The sequence below is a fragment of the Notamacropus eugenii genome, chromosome 4 (assembly GCF_028372415.1).
Source record: "Notamacropus eugenii isolate mMacEug1 chromosome 4, mMacEug1.pri_v2, whole genome shotgun sequence".
NCBI classification, from domain to species: Eukaryota; Metazoa; Chordata; class Mammalia; order Diprotodontia; family Macropodidae; genus Notamacropus; species Notamacropus eugenii.
This window is the reverse complement of record NC_092875.1, coordinates 224,339,107-224,347,830: the sequence shown is the minus strand read 5'-3', so window position 1 is coordinate 224,347,830 and position 8,724 is coordinate 224,339,107. Positions and strand designations below refer to the sequence as shown.

At 38.4% G+C, this 8,724-nt stretch overlaps 1 pseudogene; it reads right to left on the bottom strand.

The window, feature by feature from the left end:
* Window positions 1-6,107: 6,107 nt before the first annotated feature.
* Window positions 6,108-7,361, bottom strand: LOC140498357 (small acidic protein-like; annotated as a pseudogene).
* Window positions 7,362-8,724: the final 1,363 nt, after the last annotated feature.

The following is an 8,724-nucleotide window of genomic DNA, read 5'->3' as shown; positions in this document are numbered from 1 at the left end:
CAGAAATGCATTAATGTCCCAATTTTCCCACATTTTTTCCAATATGAATCATTTTCATTTTCTGATGTATTAACCAATTTTATTGGTGCTTAGAGAATTTTTTCACATAACTGTAGATGATTTTAATTTTTTCATCTGAAAACTACCTATTCATATCATTTAGTCATTTATCAATTGAGGAAGGACTTGTATTCTCATATATATGACTTAGTTTTCTATATAAATATAATGATTTTATAGAACAGAGGCAATATCTTTTAAGAAAGAGACATGTTAAGGATCAAAGATCTCTCAGAAGAATACAACAGGACAAAACACCTTAATATCATAATAAAAGAAATAATAGGAAAGAAATCCAAAATACTTCTGAACATAGATAATGAAATTTCATTCGAAAGAATCACCTCTAGAAAAAAAAATATCCAAGGCTGCAGCCTCCAAGAAACATTGTTGTTACATTTAACAATTTAGTTCAAAAACAACTTCTGCAAGTGATCAGGAGAAAGACCTTCAAATATAAAGAAAAGACATTCAGATAATGAAACACTGTTCTGTACTCATCAGAAAACTTAAGAGGGAACAGAATAATGTGTTCTGAAGAGCATTGTAGCTAAAGATTTAGCCTACCCTACAAATTTGTCCTATCCTACAAATCTGAGTTTAATGATAAATGAAAAACTTTGAACATTTGATAATAAAGAAGTGTTTGAAACATTCTTAGAAAAAAAAATCAGACTGAAAGAATTATTTACTTTTCAAACACCTGACACAAAAGAAATGTAGAAATGAACAAATGCAGCAAATAAAGATAACAACAACAACTATAGACATCAGAGAGACTGTTAAGAAACTTTTTTTCTAAAATACACAAGGAGACAGGAGTGAAAGTGCAAGTCAGGTGTAAATAACAGTGAAAACGTATACCTGGGGAATTATGGGCAGAACCTTGTGACACTCTGCCTGTCAGAGAATCAATTTGTGTGTGTATGTAATTACATTAAAAAAAAATTGGAGGAAAGGAGGAGGGGAGCAGTGGAACCGAGGAGAGTATGTAATGTGCCACAGTCAAATTGAGGGCTAGCAATGAGGAGAAAGTGAGCCCTGTGTTCTCAGGAAGAGAAGATGCAGGAGGGGAGCAGGTGAAGTGAAGGAAGAAAGATAGTAAAGCCTGGGAGACAGGTGGTCTTGCTTTTGTTGTGGAAGAGGGTTCCCTTGAGCTTAAAAAGGCCAAAGTTTACCACACCATCTGGGGCCATCATCAGTCATCTTGATTTATGTCTTATCTACCACTGAACTCTGATAATTCTGGAGGAGAAAATGAGGCTGATGACTTTACTCACTAACTAAATCCAATTCACTTGCAAGTCACCACCCTTGTGATATTATGGGTCCTCTTAGCAAAGGATGAACAATGACAACAGTTCCTATCAGTAAAGAAAGATTTTCTGTGAAAGGGCATGGGTACCTTATTTTGTGTGTGCTCTAGGGGATTTGATGCTTGAAAAGAGCATGTGTGTTACCTTAGAGAGAGAGAGAAATGTAACTCCTGAGGGAATATATCACACAGTGGAATAGGAAGGTGTGGAAGATTTTTCCAGGTGGAAAATTTTGAGGCAAATGGGAAAGGAAGGTAACCAGGTAAAGGGTATAGATCAGTGGTGGGCTGTATAATCAGAGACATGGTGGAAGAGCATAAGATCCTACCATAAAGCAGTGTCCTCTCTGTCACTTTCAGTCGTTTTACAAAAGACAAAATAGATAACTTTAATTATATGAAGCTAAAAAGCTTCCTCACAGACAAGATTAATGTACCTAAGATAAGAAGGAAAGTGGTTAAATTAGAAAAAAAATCTTTGTATCAAATTTCTCTGATAAGAGTTTGGCATCATTCACACACATATGTATATGCGCATGTATATATATCTATATACATATATAACATATTTGCTTTGCATGTATACATACACACAAATAAATTTTATTTATATATGCATATGTATGCATATATGTATGTGTATGTGTGTATATTCTCCAAAAGAGACAGTCAAAGGATAAGAATAAACCGTTCTCAAAAGAATTGCAAAAGATTCACAACCACATGAAAGAATGCTCCAAATCACTAGTAATAAGTGAAACACAAATTAAAATACTCCCCAAACAAAGAAAAAACCCTGAGGTTTCACCTCATACCTGAAAATGGACAAAGGTGAATAAAATTGCAATATTCAATGTTGGAGGGGTTGTAAAGTGATAGGCATACTATTATAGTATGTGAGGAAACTGAAATGGTACAACCATTTTGGAAAACAATTTATACTTTTGCATGTACAATGACTAAAATGTTCATTTTCTTGGAATTGAGAGTGCAATCCTAGGATAACCAGGAAGTCATTGAAAAGAAACAAGTCCCCATATATGCCAAAATATTTATAGCAGCACTTTTTTGTAATAGCAAAGAATTAGAAACAAAGTAGGTGCAAATCAATTGAGGAATGGCAAAATTGTACATTAATGTTATGGAATATAACTGTGCTGTAAGAAATGATGTATGTAATGAATATAGAGTATGTGAATTGCCACAGAGTGAATTAAACACAAACAAGAAAGTAATATAAAGAATAACTACAATGTAAGTGAAAAGTACAACAAAACACCCCCAAATCAAAAGTGAATATCAAACTGATAAAGATCAAGCAGGCCTTGAACAACGAGATATGAGAAGACAGTCCTAATCCACCCCTTTGTGGAGGTGTAAGGTTCATAGGTGTTACACATGCCGCATACCTTTCGATATCTTCAATTAGTTTTAATGATTGTTTTTCCTTTAAAAAGAAGTTCTCGTGGGGCAGAGCCAAGATGGCATGAGTAGAAAGAGGAAAATGCTCTATCTCTGCCTCCACAGCCCATAACATACCTGTAAAAAATGACTCTAAACAAATTGTAGAGCAGCAGAAGCCACAAAATGACATAGTGAAAGTGATTTCAAGTCCAAGACAGCCTGGACAGCTGACAGGAAAGGTCTGTCACATCAAGCTCAGAGCACAGCTCAGGTTTGGCCTCACCACACAGCATGGACAGGACTGGAGCAGGCATCAGGGTGTGAAACCACGGGTAACATCTGTGGTTGCCAGATTTTTCAACCCACAAACGCCAAAGATAGCTTTAAAGGTTTGTGAGAAAGTTCTTCCACTTGAGTGAGAGAGAGAGCAAAGTCCAGTCCCAGCCCTGGCAGTGGCAGTCAATGCAGTAGCATCCACTTTTAGAGCCCTTGGCTAAAAGACCCAGGAGGAATCAAGGGACTGATCTGGGTGTCAGTTCTGAGTGGCTTTCTTGGGGTGAGGAGGAGCACTGGCATGGTAGAGCTGGTAGAGTCTCTGGAGAGGGAATCCTACTTGCAGATCTTGGGCAGAAGAGTGCTTGTGGTTATTTCCAGAGCAGAGCACAGGCCAGGAGAGGAGTAGACTCCTCTCCCTTGATTGTCCCACTTTGGAGGAACTGAGAACTTACAGAGTTCTACAATATACTCTGAAGTATACCCTCCACTTGACAAAGGACTCTAAAGTCAAGTAAACTGGCTGAGAAAATTCCTCAAAAAGGGAAAAATTGAGACTTTAGAAAATTACTTCCTTTGTGAAAAGGTATTTTCTTCCATTCTTTTGGATGAGGAAGAACAAAGCATACCATCAGAAGAAAATATCAAAGTCAAGGATTCTACATCCAAAACTCCCCCAAAAATATGCAATGGTCTCAGTCCATGGAAGAGCTCAAAGAGGATTTTGAAAATCAAGTAAGAGAAGTGGAGGAAAAATTGGGAGGAGAAATGAGAGAGATGCAAGAAAATCATGGAAAGCAAGTCAACAGCTTGCTAAAGGAGACTCAAGGAAATGCTAAAGAAAATAGCACCTTTAAAAACAGACTAACCCAAATGGCAAAAGCAGTCTGAAAAGCCAATGAGGAGAAGAATGCTTTAAAAAGCAGAATTAGCCAAATTGAAAAAGAGGTTCAAAAGGTCACTGAAGAAAATAGTTCTTTTAAAATTAGAACGGAACAGATGTAATCCAATGACTTTATGAGAAACCAAGAAATTACAAAATAAAACCAAAAGAATGAACAAATAGAAGACAATGTGAAATATCTCAAGGGAAAAACAACTGACCTGGAAAATAGATCCAGGAGAGATAATTTAAAAATTATTGATCTACCTGAAAACCATGATCAAAAAAGAACCTAGACATCATCTTTCATGAAATTATCAAGAAAAACTGCCCTGATATTCTAGAACCAGAGGGTAAAATAGAAATGCAAAGAATTCATCAATCACCTCCTAAAAGAAATCTCAAAAGGAAAACTCCTAGGAATATTGCAGCCAAATTCCAGAGGTCCCAGGTCAAGGAGAAAGTATTAAAAGTAGCCAGAAAGAAACATTTCAAGTATTGTGGAAATACAGTGAGGATAACACAGGGTTTATAAGCTTCTACACTAAAGGACTGAAGGGCTTGGAATATGATATTCCAGAGGTCAAAGGAGAAAGGATTAAAAACAAGAATCACCTAACCATCAAAACTGAGTATAATACTTCAAGTAAAAAAATGGAGTGCTAATGAAATAGAGGACTTCCAAGTATGCTTGTTGAAGAGACCAGAGCTGAATAGAAAATTTGACTTTCAAATACAAGAATCAAGAGAAATATGAAAAGGTAAACAGGAAGGAGAAGACTTGAGGAACTCATTAAATCTGAACTGTTTACATTCCTATATGGAAAGATGTTATTTGTAACTCATGAGACCTTTTTCAGTATTAGGGTAATTAGAGGGAATATATACATACATATATACACATATATGTATAAATACATATACACATACATATACATGTATGTGTGTATAGGCATACATATGTGTATATTATGTGTGTGGTATGTATATGTATATGTGTAGGTAGATATATGTGTGTTTGTGTATATACATATATGAATATACATTCAAAAATGCATGCATATATATACATACATGCATATACATATATATGTATAGATACACAGACACCCCCACACACCTCCACACACACACAGTCAGAGGGCACATGGTGAGCAGAATGTGAAGGGAGAATACCTAGAAAAAAACAATTTACTTTGAATGGAATGTACTAGGAGTAAGAGAAAGGGAGAAGTAGAATGTAGCAAATCATATCTCATACAAGGGAGAAGAAAGAGTTTCTACAATGGAGAGAAGAGGGAGGGGATGAAAGAAAATAATTGAGCCTTACTCTCATGGGATTTGGTTAATGAGGGAATAACACACACTCAATTGGAAATGGAAATCTATTTTACCCTGCAGGAAGGCAAAGGGGAAGGTTATAGGAGAGGGAAGATAATAGAAGGGACAACAAATTGGGGAAAGGGATAATCAAAAGCAAACACTTGTGGGAGGACAGGTCAAGGGAGAGAATGGAATAAATGAAGGGCAGGATAGGTCAGAGGGAAATGTGGTTAGTCTTTTACAACATAAATATTATGGAAATGTTTTGCATTGTTACACAGGTAGGACCTATATTGAATTACTTGTTTTCTCAGTGAGGGTAGGTGGGGAGGGAAGGGAGAGAGTATGGAACTCAAAGCTTTAAGTATTAATGTTAAAAATTGTTTTAGCATGTAACTGGAAAGTAAGCTATACAGGCAATGGAATATAGAAATCTATTTTGCCCTACAGGAAAATAGAGGGGAAGGGGGATGGAAGTAGGGTGGGTAATGGAAGGGAGGACAGACTAGAGAAAGTGGTGAATGGGGTGCATGCTGTCCTGGTGTGCGGGGTGGGGAGAAATGGAAAGAAAATTTTGAATTCAAATTCTTTTTTTTATTTGAAGCCGAGAATCATGTGTATTTGTCTATTGTATAATCCAACTCTTATATTTTACAAAAAATGGATATAATCATGCCCATAAAAGTATATTCCATGGCATCTGAAAGCAAACACCCTTTGAAATTATTTAAAAGAAGGGCATTTTTAAAAAGTTATAATACAAAGGTCTGTGTTATAGAAGCGGTCCTCCACTGTGCATTATAACAATAAGGCTTCCTTTGCATACAAAGACTAATCTCACATTTGGAGTTATGAACCACTGGATTTAACAAACATCAAACTGCTCTTCGCATCCTGTGTAGCTTTGGGGTCCTCCACTTCCTTTGGTTGTTCAGCAGTTTGTAGTTCTTCAGCAGATTTCTCTTTCTCAGTCTCTGAATCTCTTTCAGAGTCCTCTCAACTTTCAGGGTCAGGTGAATCATCATCTTCGCCATCATCATCATCATCATTTCCAGCAGCACCACCTTCCCCATCAGGATCCGCCAACTCTCTGAAGCCAGGTCCACAATGTCGCCAATATCTCCCTGATAATTTACTCCATACTCTACTGATACTCTTATCTTCTTCCCCTGCCAGACCTAGAGGCCTGTGGGCTACCCGAGTCTTTCTTACCTCACCTCCTGAGGTCTTCGGCTGGCCATGCCGGGTGCGCATATGAGAGAAAGGACGTTCCAGAGTCGAACAAGGGTTGAGCTTTATTTCAGGGTCTCTGTTACAAATGCAGGGGATTCTTCCTTAGGAGGGAGAGAGAGAGAGGGATCTCCCAAGGAGGCAAAGATCTTACAATAAGAGATTGGAAGTAGAAGTACAAGCGGGGAGAGAGGGGGAGGGGAGAGAAGGAGAAGAGGAAAAGCGGAGCCTTGTGTCCTCTTTGGCTCCTCACGTGCTAAGAGAGCTTTCAGGCTTCCCTGATCCTACTTAACTCTCCAGCTGCACAGTTTGCATCTAAATACCGTGCTGTTAGATAACAATAGTGTGCCCAGATCCGGGACAATCTCGAGGGTGGGGAGATCTCTCTCCCATCACGTTTCTCACGGGAAGAGGCGGAAATACACGAGATAGCTCGGTTCACCTCGATTCCCAGCCGTTTCCTGGGGGGGTCTCGTGAGAGCTCTAAGATTTAGAAGTTCCCACCTTTACCCGCCCGAGACTGTCCACACGGAATTGAGCTTCCAACCCCAACATTCCCCTGTTCTGAAATGAGATGTTGATCACCTATAACAAGATGACCAGTATGTTCTTTCTACAACCTTCCAGAGTATTCTTAAGGTCATAGCTCCAGAGGTGGTTCAGTAGATAAAGCTGTGGGCCTTTCCTGTTCCCATTAGTCTTAAGGACTTCTGTTTTCTCCACGTTGCCCAGGTCAGCTGTCTCCCAGTTGCTAGATCCAATCTCATCGTCAGGAGGGGCTGAACGCTTCACTCTATGCGGGTGGAAGTCTTGGGTCGCACTCATCCTCTCGCCCACCCCACCTAGGGGAGCGCAGAGTTCACCCACTGCTCTCCTCGGCCACCAGCACCCACAGCAGCTGCTACAGCCCCCGCTCAGCACCGCTCAGGATCTCAGGGTGAACTGGACCTCCTTGTTGAGTGTCCTCTCGGCGCTCCCGTGAATTCAAGTTCTTGTGGAAGTGAAGGTTAACATCTGAAAAATAAATAAATTATACATTAAAAAGTTCTCTTTGTAATATGGGATATTTATCTGAGAGGGAAGGAGGAAAGGATATGAGGGATAACTATCATGTAAGGAAGAGACAACATCAATAAACACTTATTTTAAACAATCTGTGCAATTGAAATTTGTGACACAATATCAGCATTTCTTACTGACTTTACTATCAATTATAAATCAAGTCAAATTTGTTTTGCTATTACTTATCTGATAAAAATTACTTTGTTAAAAAGGATAATGATCTCTTTAAAATGTGCTACAAAACCCATGTTTGTCTCTGTAAGCAATTATTTACAAATCAGCTCTTGAGTTTCACATTAGCGAAGTATACCTTGATGGTAGTTTAAATTTGCTACTGAAAATAAATAAATACATTAATCAGTTCAGGAAATATAAGAAAAAAATGTGTGCCAATGTGTAAATGTAGCAGCTTTGAATGGCTTCACTTAAACATAACTCTCTCACTAAAATTCGGAGAGTCCCCTTGTACCCTGTAAAGTAAAATTATGTTTAAAAAATGTAGCTAAGCTTCAGATATGACCTGGTCCTGCAATAGGATCAAAATAAGTAACACAAATGTTTATATCACTTCTTGAAGAATCAATCAAATGATATTTACTGACAGTCTACTGTGTGAGATAAACTATGATGGAGTTACCACAGAGTAAAAGTGAGGAAACTGAGTTGTAAAAAATTAAATAATTTGCCCAAAGTCATACAGATGTTTGATGGTTTTATTTTTATCTTTGTAGAACTGGCACCAGACATGGTATCTATTATACACTACACTGGATGTTCAAGGAGGACTAGTGCTTCTAGCATGAGGGCTTGCTGAGCCCTTTTCAGGGTTTCTCATCCACCTTTGGTATCCACCTGGCATGGAACTGTACAGTATCCACACCTCAGTAAATTATCTCAGCAGGTGAGCTAAATCAGGTTGAGGGCCACAAACCCATCAGTGAGTTAGAGGGGTGTATACCCCAAGTATGTGAAGACTTGTGGAATGGGTAGATAAGAAAAATATGTTCTGCCATGAAAACAGTTGAAGTAAGTGCTGTAGAACACTGAGAGGTTGGTCAGACATTGAAGACAACAGGGTCATCCACTGCATCCTGGGGCAATTGCAATCATTGTAACATTAGCCCTGCCACTAGACTTCACTGACTGTGAAAGAGAGAGTGCGTCCAATGACTTT